Source organism: Brachyhypopomus gauderio, unplaced genomic scaffold (genome assembly GCF_052324685.1).
Source record: "Brachyhypopomus gauderio isolate BG-103 unplaced genomic scaffold, BGAUD_0.2 sc117, whole genome shotgun sequence".
NCBI classification, from domain to species: domain Eukaryota; kingdom Metazoa; phylum Chordata; class Actinopteri; order Gymnotiformes; family Hypopomidae; genus Brachyhypopomus; species Brachyhypopomus gauderio.
Genome location: NW_027506938.1, coordinates 7,804 through 26,684, shown reverse-complemented (window position 1 = coordinate 26,684; position 18,881 = coordinate 7,804). Strand labels below are relative to the sequence as shown.

Genomic DNA, 18,881 nt, shown 5'->3' with positions numbered 1-18,881 from the left:
CAATGTTTGTGAACTGGCGCTATCTGGTGGAAATATCGTAAAGGTTTTCATCTTTTTGACTTCTTTATACAGTCCCCTCCTCCCTGTACATAGCTGCCCGTTTAAGCAAATAAACCTTGGACTACCACACCTGTCTTGACTCACGTCTGTCATAAATGTTTAGATAATCTCTATACTCTGGCATCAACTCCTTATACTCGCTAACCTGGATGAAGAACTACACTTAGCCTACGGAATTGACGTTCAGGCAAAACGATCTATTACAGCAGCTGTTGGAGGAAATGGCTGCTACAAACCCTCTGTCAGAAGAAGAGTTTTCATGTCCTGTGTGCTGTGACATCTTCAGGGATCCTGTTCTACTGTCATGTACCCACAGTGTGTGTAAAACCTGTCTGCAGCAGTTCTGGGAAACCAAGGGATCTCGAGAATGTCCAATTTGTAGAAGAAGATCTTCTAAATCCAACCCTCCTCTTAATCGTGCACTAAAGAACCTGTGTGAGTCTTTTCTAGCGAGCAGGAGTCAGAGATTTTCTGCTGGGTCTGAGGTTCTCTGCAGTCTGCACAATGAGAAACTCAAAGTCTTCTGTCTGGAGGACCAACAGCCTGTGTGTGTGGTGTGTCAGATTTCAAAGGCACATAAAACTCACGACTGCTGTCCAGTAGATGAAGCTGTGTGTGACTTTAAGGTATGAAACATACTATATATATATTTATCTGTAATATCTGTTTTCCTCCATGGTTTAGGTTATTTTGAAATGAATGTTAAATAGGCTAGATTAAACCTGTCAAGGGATGGGATTTGAGAGAATTAAAACAAACCTTCACAATTATTATATTCAAAGTTTATTTATTCAAATACTGTAAATATATAGTATTACTATTCTACAGTAAATGAAACTTGGTCAAAGAGTAAACGTGGCTTTCTTTTCATTCTTGACATTATTTTGTAATCTTTGTAATCTCCAGTACAGATACAGACACTGAGATTAAATCCTGTAAGACTCGTACTGTCCTCTGCCATTTTTACAGAACAAACTCAAGACCTCACTGGAGTCTCTACAGCAGCATCTGAAGGTCTTAGAGGAACATAAACAAGTCTGTGAGAAAATAGCAGCCCACATTAAGGTGAAAGGTCACTGAGTTCTGAATGGTGCTGTGATCACTGTCCACGTACACCATAATGAAACACACACATTTAGACAGTTTATATTTCCTCATCATCTCCCATTCCAGTATCAGGCCCAGCACACAGAGAGGCAGATAAAGGAGGAGTTTGAGAAGATCCACCAGTTTCTAAGAGATGAAGAAGCAGCAAGAATAGCTGCACTGAAGGAGGAAGAGGAGCAGAAGAGTCTCATGATGAGGAGGAAGATTGAGGAGATGAGTGGAGAAATAGCATCTCTTTCAGATCAAATCAGAAACACAGAGAAGTAGATGGAAGCTGAGAACATCCCGTTCTTACTAGTAAGAATCACTCAGTCTGTATCTCTCTCACTTAAACACACGTACAAAACATGTTAAATACACCAATGTAAGTGACAAAGAATCACTCATTGGCCATCTTGACACCACTTCACACACACACACACACACACACACACACACACACACACATACACACACACACACACACACACACACACACATAAATGCATAAGTAAAAGGTTTTGACATTTGTTGTGTGTGTATGTGTCAGGGTCTTTAGACACATTGATTTTATATCATATAAGGAAAAGGGATATTTGACAGAATATAATTTGAAGAAAATTATAATTGCATTTTAATTTCTGTGTACAATTGTCACTTTGTTTCCTTCTCAGAACGTGTCGTCCACATTGAAACAGTAAGTGATTATTTCTGTTTGATCTCCATATTTTTACACATTGTGATTGTTCTGATACATTCAGATCTTCAGTCTGTGGTCTCTGTTATTTCAGAAACATGATATATGAAGAAGGAATAAAAATGTTATATATTTAGGAATAAAAAACAAACTGATATTGACAGTAACGGGGTGACAGAAACATCAGACATGGAATCTTTAATGTCAATCACACACAGTGTAATAAAACACAGCCACACACACACACACAGTGTAATAAAACACAGCCACACACACACAGTGAAATAAAACACAAAACACAGCCACACACACACAGCAATGACAATCACACACAGTGAAATAAAACACAGCCACACACACACAGAGATAGTCAGAGCAAGATAAACACTTAAGGTGTAAATTTCCTGACTTGGCAGTCAAAGTGCAGCAACAGAAGAAAACACACGCAGGTTCACTCCCCTACGCTCAAGGAATACACAGTGATGACTGGCAGAACCAGTGGGCTGAAGTAGGAACTGAGGTGATGACAGACAGGTGTCAGTGATGATGGAGTATGTGGGTGAATTAGAAAAGGGGAGGGGCTATGTAGAGGAATGTGTGGAATGTGAAGTGGGCGGCTCCCCTTTGGGGAGATTGCTGCGGTTTGCGGGAGTATATTTATATTATCTACGTCGATACCCAACGTTAAGATTAAATCTAGGGTATGATTTTGATAATGTGTAGGTCCTACTATGTTTTGTGTAATGCCAACAGAGTTCAATATAGAAGTAAAAGCCCTTGTCAGTGGATCCTCCGCATTATCAAAATGTATGTTAAAGTCTCCTACCATTATTATTTTGTCACTACTTACTGCTAAATTTGCTGCAAAATCGGTGAAATCGTTTAAGAAATCTAAGTAAGGCCCTGGTGGTCTGTATACATTAGTTAGGGAAAATGCACTTTTATTTTCAGATGGACTAATTACATTAATAGACAGCATCTCAAATTAATTTGAGATATCTAGGTATTTCTGATGAATTTCTAAACAATCACGATAGATTATACATATTCCACCTCCTCTGCCTGACAATCTAGGTCTATGTATATACCTATATCCCACAGGAGTGGCTTCGTTTAGAGTTAAATAGTCACCAGATTGAATCCACGTTTCAGTTAGACATAAAATATCAATTTTCATCCAGTGGCATAAGTAACATTGGCCAAAACATTCAAAATGCCAAATTACATTTGTATGCAGATGATACAGTTATTTACTGTTCAGCACCAAACTCTGCAAAGTCTTTTCAATATCTTCAGTCAGCTTTAGATCAAATAGAAGATCAATTATATCACATGAATCTTGTATTAAATGCTGGAAAAACTAAACTTGTGTTTTTCTCTAAGTCAAAAACACAAACAGCTAAAGTGTCTGCACTGTCAGGACTGACCCCGGAGTCGCTCCTCCTGTCGCCACAGGAGGAGACTCACGAGCCAGTGCTCGCTCCCGAGCCAACACTCGTTTGTGGACCAGCGCTCGCGCACAGACCAACATTAGTTCACGAACGCGTTCACAAACACGAAATCAGCAGTGATGACCTGCAGCTGTTCGCCTCCCTATTTAAGGAGGACGACTGCAGAGTCTCATTGCTGAGTTGTTGCCGTCTCCACACGCTTTCAGCCAGCCTTTTCTTGATGATCAATGTGTCTTTGTTGCACTTACCGTATTCGCTGTTTTCCCTGTCGTTTCCGAGTTCGCTCACCACTTCGCTACTTCTGGCCAATCTCAAGTCCAGGCCTGTTGTTTCTCTATCCAGTTTCGTATGTTATTTTGTGAAGAGTTTTTTGTTTGCTCCCCGTTGTGGTTTGAGAGCCAGCTACTTCCCCTGGCGTCTTCAGTTTGTTTATTTTGTTTTGGTTTTCTCGCGTCGAGTATTCAGCAATCTTTTGGTTTCTCTTTCTTTTTCGAGTTTCCCTCCGTTCTTCCCTTTTACGGAGGTATTTTCTTTTGGCGCTTTTCCCGCATTCCATTTGGCGGAGGTTTCAGTTCACTGTTTTATTTCGTGATCGGCATTTGGGTCTTCCCGGTTTAACATTACACGCGTCGTGTGCGGGTTCGCATTCCAACACGTAACATGCACCAAACTTGGTCAACAGATTCAACTAGTGTCAAGTTTTAAATATCTGGGTTTCTTAATTGATGAGAAGTTATCTTTTAAACCTCATATCCAGCATTTAATTTAATTTAAAAGCTGAGATTAGATTTTTATTACAGAAATAAATCTTGTTTTTCTTTTACTGTAAAAAAAGAGGTTAGTTGAATCAACGTTTATGCCTATAATAGATTATGGAGATACATTGAATATGCATGCTCCTGTGCGCTGTTTGAGCATACTGGACAGTGTGTATTACAGTGCTTTGCATTTTATAACAAACTGCTGACCACTTAACCATCATTGTTTGTTGTATACAAAAGTGAATTGGACTTTGTTGCAGGTACAACGCTTTCTACATTGGTATATTTTTATTTATAAAGTGCTAATTGATAATCTACCTTATTATTTATCCTGTCTTTTGAATTGAAAGGCAGGGTTTGCTCAGTCTTCGCTCGAGTGAGTTTTTGCAACTTGTTGTACCTAGAGCTGGGATAGACTGCCTTTAGCTTTGCTGTTCCATACACATGGAACCTGTTACAGATGGATATAAAAATCAAGGACATTGTTTCTTTGAGTAGATTTAAGACCCCGATAAGAGTAGTCGGGTCCAGATCATCTGTGTGTGTGTGTGTGTGTGTTATGACTACTCTAGGCAGTAGCCCTAACAGAGAAAGTATATGGAGAGACTGTGATGGGGATAGTGAAAAGATTAGTGTTTTATTTACAATTGCCCAGGGATGTAGCTTCAGGACACGACCCGATGCTCAAAATAATAAACTATACATCTATAACCAAAACAATAGACTACCTTACCCAAAGCCTGTTCAACGAAAAGTAAACAAAATACAATAACCTACCCCAACTTCCTATAACAAAACAAAGAGAAGGGGATAAACAAAAAGAGCGCCGTAGTCCTTTCTTCCCGTTTGGGCTGTATTAACAGGCTTAAACTGTTTACACGAATATTTATACATACACACTATATTAGTGGTGGGACTTTAACGCGTTAATTTCGATTAATTAATTACATGGAAAATAACGAACTAAAAAAATGTACGCATTTTAACGCATTTAACGCATGAGACACTTTTGCACCGTGGAATATTTCTCAGATTATATGGACGCACAATAAGATGAGCATTATGGAGATGACTGAAGAGGCTACGCTGGTGGATGGGAAATTTAAATATAAGAAACTTCCAGATGGAAGTACAAACACAAATAGTGTTATTTGCACTTTATGTAGGAAGGAGTTCACTTATCACAGGAGCACCTTCGTTACCACCTCAACGCAAAACATGTTGGGGCTAACCAGAGACCGTATATATAAGTGGACTGGACGACACGAGTGAAAAGTGAAGCCTCCGTGTGTCAGCTGCCCTCTAGTGGCTGGCTGCAGTACAACTTTTAACCCTGCCCATTCCCATGTAAGTGAACGGGCCGGACGAGAAACTTTGAATTTTTATTACACGTAAAATAAGTTTTTTGAGCAATTATATTTTGTCAATTCTATAACACCCCATTGCGTTAGTGTCTCTCCCAGTGTTTTTCTCTACGATAATCTACGATTTTATAGAAGTTATTAAGTGTTATTTAAAGGGGTGTGGAGTTAAGGTGATTGACAATTAATAGCTGCGTTGGTTGACATTTAATACCAGACGCTCAAATGTGAACGCGCTCAACAGCTAAACTCTATCAAAACTCTCGACAGCAGTATTAAAACCTTTTACCTTTGTTTATTTTGTAAAACGTCAAAAGTGTCTATACTGGTGGGCGTATCTCAAAGAATGTGATCAGAGTTGGGGCGGAGATACGGTCTCTGGCGGAGATACTGTCCTGCCTACCGGTTCTAATGCGCATGCTCTGGCTCCAATTTTCATCTACTGCGCAACCGCATCCAAGATGGCAGCGTCCAGGACGCCATCTTGGTGGCTTCAAAAATTCAAACGGGAGTCAACGGTGACGTACCGTCCATTATATATACGGTCTCTGGGGCTAACGCGCAGGTCAGTAATGATAACTTAGCTGCTAAATGTATTCCTAGTGCGAACAAACAGTGTCGTCAGTCAACACTCGACCACATGTCGGGGTTCAAATTAAGAAACAAAATGTCAAAGTCCACATCAGACAAATTGACCAATTCACTGGCGAGATGGATTGCTGTGGACTGTAGACCGCTCTCTGTGGTCGAAGGCTTAAGTAAGACGCGGCAAGTTTAAACGCCTCCGCCGTTCGTGGAGGTTCGCGCGAGGTGGGTGGAGTCGCTCGCTACGGTCACTCGCGAAAGTATAATGCAGGCTTTACAAGAAGTGCTGCAAATTGCGGCAGCTGATGCAGGTTACGAACTGCAATCCAGCAGCTGTATGATGAGGAAAGGGAAGTAAAACAGGTTATTGTGAAGAGCGCCACAAATGTGGCTCTGACTGGGGATCACTGGACCTCTGTTAGCAACAAGAATTATCTTGGTGTGACAGCTCATATTATAGATGATGAATGGAAGATGCAATCATTTGCTTTGAGCATGCAGAAGACCACTTCTAGGCACTATGGAGATGCCTGTGGCAGAGGCCTGGGAAATTAAAAGAAAGTCTACCATCTAAAATGGTGTATGAGCCATGTATTATTTGTGTTGCTGTAATTTACCTCCCTGCCACTAGAGGGTCTTTTTACTCTCTAAATACCCATGGTGAACTCCACCGGAGACAGGGGCTGATAGGAAGCAACAGTTTTCGACTGTGTCTGTGTGACCTTGATATTGTGAGTGGTTAAGGTGAGGATTATGTGTTATTTTGGTTACTTTCAAGTTTGTCATGAGTTATTTGCCATGTTGTCTTATTGGGGAAAATAAACTAGCACATACATTTTACCTTCATCAACCGAACTTTCTGGGTGATTACTTTCAAGTGCATAGACACACATCCTAACAATCCAGTCATCAGCCTCCAGGAACTGACTGTACAGGATTAGTCAGTACAATTGGTCGAAAACTGCTTCACTGGGATTACTGTTCGTGGCGTTTGTGTGGAAATTCCGGATGTAAGGAGGGCAAATATTTGGAGTTGCCAAAACCCGAACTGCATTAGCTATGGGGCAAGCCGAATACTAGCGTCATCACACCGGGAGGAACTCATCAATGCCGGCCAACGCTCGATTGGGGTATGTGGTGATCAGCGCTGATGTGTTTTGAATGGCCATTGTTTATTTGTGTGCATACACTCGCATGCGTTTTGAAATCGCTTTGCTCGGCGAGACGATTTGTGAAACACTGCAACTGCTTGCGCATCTAAATAGCTTTCGCCGGTTGGTACGGACTGTTGCAGGCGATTTTTAACTCTTTGCGGGATTCATTGGGAAGTTACCTTTCGTGACCATTATGACTGAAGAAACACAACGCGTTCTTAAAATGACTGAACCTTGCGAAAGTGCAGATGTGAAATTTATGTCTGAAAAACGTGTGGTTAAACTAACACCAAAGGCATTGCTGGAAAAGATAAGCATGTTGGAAAAGCAGAGGAAGTCTGCATTTTGCAAATTGACTAATCTAAGAGAATGTATTTTGAAACTGATGGGTGACAAGCATGTAAATAAGGTTGAACAGGAGTTTGGTGATTTTAATGTGTTGTGTGAAAATATACATCAGGTGCATGCATCTTTATTGGGGTTATTACCTGCTGATGAAGCAAGCAAACATGATATTTGGTACCAAGCTAAAATGCTGAGTTTCAAGGAATTTATTATATGTGTAAGCCAATGGCTGTTTGACACTAAAACAGGTTCAAATACAACAGTCTGTGGTGACCCTCAAAATGAAGCTTTATTGGGCCAAACTGAAATTCAAATGGTGGAAACTGAAGACGACGAGGAAGATGGCGTCCGACCTCATGACAGTATCTCAAATGTGCAATCACAGCACCATGGCTCAATTGGTTCTTCCACTTCATCTGCTTGGCGCAAGGCTGAGGCAAAACGAGATGCACTCTTAGCTCGGGCTGCTGCTTTGGAGGAAAAACATGCATTGGAGGAGCAGCAGCTCATTCTGAAGAAAAAGAGAGAACAACTGGAGTTGAACACTGAGATAGCTGAAGTGACTGCTAAGCTGGCTGCACTAAAAGTTGGCAGCAGCATCCATTCAAAGCGATCTGATGGAATGTCTTCTTACATGAGGAAGGGGGCTAGGCCTAAGATCATACATACCTCGCTCAACCCACAGGTTCCAACGATTCCGCCATTGTATCAAAACGCATGTCAACCGTTGGAAAGCAATGCCCCAGTATTTGGACCTGTCATGTCAACCTTTGGGCCTTCACTACCACAGCGGCATACACAACAAGTGTTTCCACCTATGCAAAGCCAAAATCAAACCCCAGGTCTCTACCATTTGCTTCAAAAACAGAACGACATAACAACTCTCCTTGTTCATATGCAAACTGCTCAACAGCTACCACGCAGGGAAATGCCCATTTATGATGGAGATCCTCTGCAGTTTAACTCCTTTATCAGAGCTTTCGAACACTGTGTGGAAGCTAAATCAACATCTAAAGGAGACTGCTTATACTACCTTGAGCAATTCACCAGGGGGCACCCAAGGGAAATGATACGTAGCTGCCTTCATATGCCTGCTGAGACAGGGTTTGCAGTAGCAAAGAAGCTGCTTAAGGAGCATTTTGGAAATGAATTCAAAATCACTGCAGCATACATGAAGAAGGTCATGGAGTGGCCTAGCATTAAAGCTGAGGACCCTGAAGCACTCAAGGCTTATGGACTTTTCTTACGTGAGTGTTCCAATGCCATGGCTGACCTTCAGTACTTGGAGGAGCTCAACATGTCAGCTAACATCAAGATCCTGAGCCGAAAACTTCCATATAAACTCAGAGATAAATGGAGAACTAAGGCATGTGATATCTTGGAGAAAACAGGATGAAGAGCACAATTTTTAGACATTGTGAATTTCATTGAGCGTCAGGTGAGAGTCACTTCAGATCCAGTCTTTGGTGATATACAGGAGGGCTCACCTGATGTCAAAGGGGCAACCAAATCATCAGTTAAACCCTACCTAAGACGTAACAGCTTTGCCACACAGGTGGTCATTCAGGATGAGTCCAGTACACCAGATGATGACTATGACAAAGTCACATTTACTAAGACTGATTCCATTTCCTGCATGTATTGCAACATTAGCGGTCATACTTTGGATCAGTGCTTTAAGCTGGGGAGAAAGCTGCATAGGGAGAAATTGGAGTATTTAAAAGAAAATGGCTTGTGCTTCAGTTGCTTGTGCACAGGACATCTGAGCAAGAACTGCGAGAGGCGCATAACTTGCAAAAGGTGTAACAGAATGCACCCCACTGTCTTGCACATTGGAGACAAACAAGGAGTGACTCGGACGGGTAGTAAGCAGAAGGATTCTGAGCAGCCAAACACTTCTGACAGCTGTTCTACATCATCCGCTTGTGGTCTTACAGGGGTTGGCCACTGTAACGGAATTCTGCCCATTTTGCCTGTAAAAGTTAAGTGCTCCAAGGGTAGCAAAGTCCTTGAAACGCATGCCTTTCTGGACCCAGGAAGTACAGGAACTTTTTGCACCAGGAACCTCATTGAGACGCTGAACTTGGAAGGGCGCAAACTCAAGCTTCATATCCGCACATTAGGCCATGCCAATGTGGTAGAGAGTTCTGTTGTTGACAACCTGGAGATATCTGCCTATTCAGATGATTGCTTCTATCCACTTCCCCAAGTATGTGTTCAGCAAGAAATGCCCGTCTCTACAGCCAACATCATTAGCAAAAGGGAGCTAAGAAAATGGCCATACTTGGAGACAGTAAAAATTCCTTATCTAAATGCTGGAGTTGACCTATTGATTGGCACCAATGCCTCCAAACTTATGGAACCATGGGAGGTCATTAATAGTCGTGAAGGTGAGAATGGACCCTATGCAATCAGGACCCTGTTGGGGTGGGTAATAAACGGGCCGTTAAGGGGTAGCAGCGACTGTGAAATTGATCATCCTCAAGTCCATGCCAACAGAATCGCAATTGATAGAATTGAGGAACTGCTAATTAGCCAGTACAATTATGATTTCAATGAGTGAGCTGCTGACGAACAGGAGGAAATGTCACAGGAAGACAAAAGGTTTATGGAGACAATGAAAAGCTCAGTTCAGCTGCAAGAGGGGCACTACACATTTCAATTGCCTTTCAAAGGCAAAGATGTCTCCATGCCAAACAACCTCAGCATTGTTATACAACGTATTTGTGGTCTGAAGAGGAGACTACAGAAAGACGCAAGCTTTCATAATGAGTACAAGAGTTTCCTTGCCGATGTCATTAGTAACGGCTATGCAGAGGAAGTGCCTCAGCAACAGCTCAAAGCACCAATCGGGAAGGTGTGTTATATCCCACACCACGGCGTTTACCATCCGCGGAAAGGGAAGCTACGAGTTGTGTTTGATTGCGGAGCAGAATACAAAGGGGTCTCTCTTAATAGTCAGCTCTTGCAAGGTCCAAACCTCACCAGTTCATTAGTTGGCGTTCTACTAAGGTTTAGACAGGATAAAGTAGCCATAATGGCAGACATAAAGGCTATGTTTCACCAGGTTAGGGTGGCAGAGCAGCACAGAGACTTTTTAAGATTCCTGTGGTGGCCTCAAGGTGACTTGGAAAAGATCAGCGCCCAGTTACACCACTTCGCTGACGCAAGCGTGAACGGATATGGCACGGCAACTTACTTGAGGATTGAGAACATGGAGAAGAGGGTTCATGTTGCCTTCCTGTTTGGCAAAGCCAGAGTGGCTCCGTTGAAGTCTGTCACCATTCCCCGATTAGAGCTCACGGCTGCTGTGGTTGCAGCAAGAGTGGATAAGATGCTTCGATCAGAGTTGGATATTCCACTGGAGAAGACATGCTTCTGGACTGACAGTACATCAGTTCTCAAGTATATAAAGAATGAGGACCGCAGATTTCAAACTTTTGTTGCAAACAGGATAAGTGCAATCAGGGATAGCTCGGAGGTTGAGCAATGGAGATACATTCCCACATCCCTAAACCCTGCTGATGCTGCTTCACGTGGATGTAAGGCAGAAGATCTTCTGAAGCAAAAATGGATGGAAGGCCCAAAATTTTTAAGTGAACCTGAAGAAAGGTGGCCGACATTTCCTGTGGACATAAGTGTTACCGCTGATGATCCAGAGTTTAAGAAAAGTTTAACGGTTAATGCTATACTTATCGACGCCAATGCCACATCACGACTGATTACCCACTTCTCTGACTGGCAAAGATTGAAGGTTGCAGTTGCTTGGTTCCTGAAATTGAAAAGAACTCTGCTAAAATTAAGTAAGAAAAGGAAAGAGTTTGAGCTATCAAACGCTCATGCTACCAGGGCAGTAATGTCTAATGCTCGAAGGGAGCTACAAATTTTCTCAATGACACTTGGGAATCAGAAGGTGACCCTGGAAGATCTTTTGGAGGCTGAAACCTCCATCATTGCCTTCTGCCAGAAAGAGAGATTCCCTGTTGAACTCGCGGCCCTAGCTCTTGGCAAACCGCAAGTGCCAAGAGGTAGCAGCATTTTCAAATTAAGTCCAGTGTTAGAAGGAGGGCTTTTGCGGGTTGGGGGACGGCTGAACAAGGCAGCTATTCCCGAGAACATCAAACATCCCTTCATCTTGTCCAAAGATCAGCATGTCTCTGAACTAATCCTCCGTTACTTCCATTTACAGCTTGGACATGGTGGAAGAAACCATGTTCTTTCCACTGCCAGGCGAAAGTACTGGAATACAAGTGGACCAACGGTAGTGAGAAGGGTTATATCCAGATGTCTCATTTGCAAATTTCAGAGTGCGAAACCTGGCATGCAAAAAATGGCAGATCTGCCAGAGGAGCGAGTGGTTCCTGATCTACCACCATTCACTAATGTTGGGGTAGATTATTTTGGGCCAGTTAACGTGAAAAAAGGGCGTGGCCTTGTAAAAAGATACGGCGTAGTGTTCACCTGCATGACCAGCAGGGCTGTGCATTTAGAAATGGCCTACTCTCTTGACACAGACTCCTGCATTAACGCATTGCGTAGATTCATCTGTCGTAGAGGACAAGTGGCGCACATGAGATCTGACAATGGCACTAATTTCGTGGGTGCCGAAAGAGAACTGCGAGAAGCCTTAGCCTCTTTGAACCATGACCGCATTGAAAGGGCCTTGTCTGAAAGGGGAATCAAGTGGAGCTTTAACCCTCCAGCCGGGTCCCATCACGGTGGCACTTGGGAGCGCATTATTCGTATGATTAAGAGAATTTTGTGCTCTGTACTCCGTCAGCAAACCCCAACTGATGAAATGTTTCATACTGTGCTTTGTGAAGCTGAAGCTATGTTGAATGATCGCCCCATTACACAGCTCTCGGGGGACCCCACCGATCTTGAGGCACTGACGCCAAACCATTTGCTACTCCTTAAAGGAAAACCAGTTCTTCCACCAGGTCTATTTGACAAAGGGGATGTATATGCAAGGAGGCGATGGAAACAGACCCAGTACATTTCAAATCTCTTTTGGAAAAGATGGATTCATGAATACTTACCGCTCTTGCAGGAGCGCCAAAAATGGAATCAGGCGAAGAGGAACTTTGCTCCTGGAGACTTGGTCATGGTTGCAGATCACACAGCACCACGTGGGTCATGGATACTTGGCCGCATACTTGAAACATTCCCTGATAAGTGTGGCCTAGTACGTGTGGTTCGTTTGCAAACCAAGGCCAATATCATTGAACGACCAATAACCAAAATATGTTTGCTCAATGAAGCTGTGGAGTAATTGGTTATTCCCTTTTTTTTGTTTTCACTTTGGTGTTTATGGCTCATTAGATTTTGTAATTGCTCTTATAGATTCAATTAGGGGTGGGTGTGTATGAGCCATGTATTATTTGTGTTGCTGTAATTTACCTCCCTGCCACTAGAGGGTCTTTTTACTCTCTAAATACCCATGGTGAACTCCACCGGAGACAGGGGCTGATAGGAAGCAACAGTTTTCGACTGTGTCTGTGTGACCTTGATATTGTGAGTGGTTAAGGTGAGGATTATGTGTTATTTTGGTTACTTTCAAGTTTGTCATGAGTTATTTGCCATGTTGTCTTATTGGGGAAAATAAACTAGCACATACATTTTACCTTCATCAACCGAACTTTCTGGGTGATTACTTTCAAGTGCATAGACACACGTCCTAACAATCCAGTCATCAGCCTCCAGGAACTGACTGTACAGGATTAGTCAGTACAAATGGTATTAAAAAACATATTCTGATTTACTTCAGTTATTCGTATTCTTCCAGTATTCTGAGCAAAACTCCCAAAATTAAACAACAGTTTTTGTGAGAATTTTCAGTGTTCTGAAAACTGTTTGCTCAGTTTTCTGCACTCATCTATTGGTCTGTGTAGTAGACTGGTGGAAAAATAAACAAGATGTTGATGTTTATGATTATGTTCATTGATTCATTCATCATTCAAACTTAAATTAATATTTCTTATGTTAAATACTGAAATGCAATTAAAATGCGACTAATTTCGATTAATTAATTGCAAGGCTTCTAATTAATTCAATTAATTTTTTTTTATTGCGTCCCACCCCTAATATATATATATACAATATATACATCAGCGACTCGAGATTGGGGTACAACATTACTCAAACAAACCGGGAGGTCAGATCACAGATATTAGCAACTACACACGCAACTACACCAGATGGAGAAAGATTCTCCTCGTCTCGCTGCTTTGTGGGTCTTTTAAAGGCGGAACTGTGGGTCTTGGGCAGAAAACAGTCAATCCGCATCAACTAGGAAGAGAGAGTGACATGGTGGGGAGCAGAGACACATCTGGACCTGGAGCGTCCAACATTGGTCATAACGCGCGCGCGCGCGTGTGTGTGTGTGTGTGTGTATGTTTGAATTGATTTTATGTAAGATTGTTTGAAATTCTGGACAATGTTGTCATTTGTGCTGCTGCTCGTTCTGTCATGGCCAGGTCTCCCTTGTAAAAGAGATATTGTATCTCAAGGGACTAACCTGGTTAAATAAAGGCAAAGAAATAAAAATAATAGCTTTATACATTTCCAGAGTTCATCACACACCAAAGGAACATGAGATGGTGTCAGGATCTCTGATCAATGTAGCAAAACATCTTTCCAACCTGAAGTTCAGAGTCTGGGAGAGAATGCAGAAGATTCTCCAGTACTGTGAGTTTTGGTGTTCTTTGATTAATTAGAGTAATTCTGTTCTCCTCACAATTAGAACTCTATAGAGAGAGAAACATTAACATTGTGTGTTTGGTACATGAACTATTCCAGTATTAAAGGCTGTATTAGTATAAACAGTGAGGGGGACGACCAGTTGACTGCTGGTCTGAGGAGAGACAGTCAGTCCATGAGGAGATCTACACCACCCACTCTCCACCACCCACTCTCCACCTCTACACACCATCCACACTCCACCTCTACACATAACCCACTCTCCACCTCTACACACCACCCACTCTCCACCTCTACACCACCCACTCTCCACCTCTACACACCACCCACTCTCCACCTCTACACACCACCCACTCTCTCCACCTCTACACACCACCCACTCTCCACGTCTACACACCACCCACTCTCCACCTCTACACCACCCACTCTCCACCTCTACACACCACCCACTCTCCACCTCTACACACCACCCACTCTCCACCTCTACATCACCCATTCTCCACCTCTACACACCACCCACACTCCACCTCTACACATAACCCACTCTCCACCTCTACACACCACCCACTCCCCATCACTCTGAGTCTGACCCTATAGGGCTGTATGAAGTGAGACGTGGGTCCTTAAGACTCCAGGCTAAGGGGCTCCCCACAATCCTCCATCAATCCTCCATCCTATTAAGAGGAGTCGTAGTGTTCAGAGGAGTGTGGTTGTGAAGGTGGAGATCCTAGCAGTGCTGACAGATGGAGGTGGAGAAGGTTCTACACCCACACTGTTCCAGGAACAGGACACACCGCTCCAAACACCCAGACACATCTCCACCTCCCCACAGCCCAGAGTCCAGCTGAGCCCAAGCAGACACCCCTGCTCCAGCCTCTGTGGGTCGGCGCCCCCCCAGGGACCAGCAGGTTCCCTGCATGTCAGCCAGGACCCTCCCTTGTCTGTTTGTCTGTCCCTGTCTGTGTGTGTCCCTGTCACCATCTTAGTGTCTGTCCATGTCCCTGTCTGTGTCCCTGACACCATGTTTGTGTCAGTACCTGAGTTTTCCTTGGTGTTGTTGTCTCCGCATCACTGTGTTTGTCTTTCTGTGTCACTGTGTCTGTCCTTGTTGTTGTGTGTGTCGCCCCCTGTTGTCCTGGTGAGGGTGTTGTAGTTGTGGCACGTCGGTGGACTCCTCCCTGGAGGATCTGCTCCTGGGGGGTCTGGACACTGTGGTCCTCGTCCTCTGGTCCCGTCTTTCAGTCTGGGGACAGTCCACTGGTGTTAGTCACTCTGGGAGTAGCGCCCTTTAGTGGGGGAACTGTAACAGTATCCACCCACTAATGAGGACACACACACACTTCAGTACACAGACACTAATAATACACACATGCAGTGTGACACTCATTGTAACAGTAACACTGCACTAGTTAAGTGTCACATGTGATACTCAAATAATGAATCCAAGATATATAGAAATATATTAATGAATAAAACAGACACAATTTCAAGTGTCAAAACAACAAGCACACAAGTACTGCAGGGGTGTGTGGTGAACACACATCATCACCATCACTTCCCTCTTATCAACCTACTGCAGCATTTCACTTAGAGTAAAGGGCCTGCAGTCTGTAGATGTGACCTCATCACATAAACACATGAAGAACATGATGATTCATTCTGTTCTCTCTCCTCAGACCCTGTTACTCTGGACCCCAACACTGCACATCCACACCTCCACCTGTCTGATGATCTCACTACTGTAGAACTGAGACCACAGGACTCATTGCTTCCTGATAATCCAGAGAGATTTGATAAGTATGCGTGTGTCCTGGGCTCTGAGGGCTTTAACTCAGGGACACACTGCTGGGATGTTGATGTTGGAGACAGTGATGCCTGGATACTGGGTGTAATTAGAGAGTCTGTATGTAGAAAGGGAGAGAGGTTCTGGGATTCAGTGTGGCGTCTGGGCTACAGTAAAATGGCTGGTAAATACTGGACACACTGCCCAGGACAGACAGATTACTACCTCACACCTACAGATAAAGTGCAGAGGGTCAGAGTTCAGCTGGACTGGGACAGGGGGAAAGTGACATTCACTGATCTTCTAACCAGTTCACACCTGTGCACTATAACACACACTTTTACTGACACTGTTTTCCCTTTATTCTATAATAACAGTTCCTCTCCTGTGAGGATCTTACCAGCAAAGATATCAGTAACAGTGGAACAGCAAAATTAATGTTGCCTTGAATTAATCTGCATACATGTAATAATGAACATTATATTTATAAATATATATTTTGACTATATCTTAGAAAATTCAATACATGTTTTTCCTCAAAATATTAGAATCATGACCTTGATTATTAATTATTGACTTAGAAAATATAATTTTTTTAATGAGTCCACTGAATGTGAATGTATTACATGTGAGAAATATGGATCTGATGTCCTGACTGGAATCTCTTACCATAATGATACTATAATAAATAATGTTCAGCAGTCCAAGTGTATAAGGTTGATGATCATTCTGCTGTATTGTCCCTGATTAAGTGTTTGATCTGTGTTTTCCTGATCTCTGTCACGTTACAGCCCCTGACTCCTCCCCTTTGGGCGTGTATTTATGTCGTCTACGTCTAGTCGTCTGCGTCTGTGGATCTTCGTGGGTGTGGATGTGTCGGAATGTGTTAATTCGTCTCAACTGTGGCTCGTCTCGTGATCACTCTGGGCTTATGTGGTTTGTCTATTGAATGTGCGTTCGCGCAGTGTCCCGTGCTCGTCTTTGTCTAAGTCATACACGATAATGTGTCCATAGTTGTGTGTGCGCTATCCGCACTAAAACTTATATGTTAATAAACGTGGCGTTCATCAAGCAAGGATTCTGTGCCTCGTCCTTCGCCCTCCACCGAGCATCACAGAAAGACGAGCCGACCAATTGAATGCCAGGATACACGACCCGTGCCAAGAAGGGGAAGAGGCCCAGCAGGCACCACCATGCCTCTTCCCCTGCACAGCACCGTGAAGCCCCATTGACCAGTAAGGAGATGCAGCAGGACCCGTTGTGCGCGCACCTGCTGCGTCAGGCTCGGGACACCAAGGTGGCTTCGATGGCGAAGCCGCGGTGAGGATGTGGAAGGAGCGACACGGCTCTCCCACTAGAGACTGCTCGCCTCTGGCGCTTGGCTCCCTAGAGCTCTGCTCAGCAGAGAAGACCCCCGAGAGCGAGTTCGAGGGAGTAGAGTCGGAGGAGGACTCCGAAAATGAGGAAAGCCCTCCTCCGTCCGCGTACTCGGCCCCCACCGAGTATTATGGTGAGGGCGAGGAAGAAGAACGCCCTCCTCCGTCCGAGTACTCGGACGGTGAGCCGTACACGGAGGACGAGAACGGTGAGCCGTGCACAGAGGAGGAAGACAGTGACCCGTGAACGGAGGAGGAGGACTTGAGTCCGCCCCCCTCGGAGTTCTCCGGGGAAACCGTGAGGGGGAAGAGAGGGTGCAAGGAGGAAGTCTGTCCCTATCCCTCTGAGGGGAGCACTATGGACTGGTCCCGTGGCGAAACCCTGGTGAAGCCAATGATCTGGTGTTCAGGCGGTAAAGAAGAGGAAATGGAGGAAGAGAGCACCACTCAGGAGGCCAGATCAGGGGAGCGATCACCAGGGGGAGGTGGAGTTTCATGCTGGGGTCCTTGGCGAGGGGCCATCCTGCGTCGCGCCCCACGGGGGCTGCCAGAAAGACTGGTCGCGTGCCCGTTGAGAGGGCTTTATGATTTACTCCTGGTACCATGTAACGTTATTGTATTCGTTCTTAATACAATAAAGATAGACACTTTAAGAAACTTGTCTTGTTTTATTTCCCACTCGCTCAACGTGTGTTCTTCCTACTCCCTCTATTCATGTTCTGCTTAACTATCGTTATCTCACTAGTGACATCTAGTGTTACAATTAAATTACATCATTAACTGAATATCATTATAGTGGGGTCAGTGTGATCCCAGTGTGTCCTCATGTCCAGCACACTTTAACTCCTCTCAGTCTGTCAGGCAGAGGACTTTGTTTCTCCTCTTTCTATTCTCCCTCTCTTCTTTCTTTTTCTTTCTTTCTCATTCCTCTCAAGCTGAACATTACTGTTTTTCTCAGCACATTTTTCTCTGATTCCTTCAGCTTTTCGTCCTTCTGTCTCTTCTTTTTTGTCTTCATCCTTTTCTCCCTTTTTATTTGATGTTCCTCCTTGAACTCTTCCACCATTTCTGTATTCATGCTCCCACACAGGTCCTCTTCTCTCTTGCTCTCACTTTTTTTTCTTCTCTCACTTTTTTTTCTTCTCTCACTTTCTGTCCATCTCCTCCATCTGTAGCTTCTTTTCACATTCAGGTCTTTTCTTTCGTTTTCTGACCTTCCTTGGATGGATTTACATGTGGCCTTCTCTCTACTGAAGTTTTCATAATTTGTCTCTTTTTCCTTAATATTTTCCTTCAATCCATCATTGTTTCTTTTTCTTTCTCACCACGCATCTCCAAATATATTTGATGCCAATCATCTTCGTGTTTCTTCAGATTTTTTTTCTTGTTCTGTTTGATCCTCTCTATGCCTCCATCTCTCTCACTCTCTACATCTCTCTCTCTCCATCTCTCAGTCTGTACATCTCCTTCAGTGTGTTCCTTCAGTGTAATCTCTCTGGTCATCACATCCTCCATCTCTTTCT

The 18,881-nt window shown here is 43.6% G+C and overlaps 1 pseudogene; it reads left to right on the top strand.

The window, feature by feature from the left end:
• Nucleotides 1–281: 281 nt before the first annotated feature.
• LOC143497957 (E3 ubiquitin-protein ligase TRIM39-like) lies at nucleotides 282–16,962 on the top strand (annotated as a pseudogene).
• Nucleotides 16,963–18,881: the final 1,919 nt, after the last annotated feature.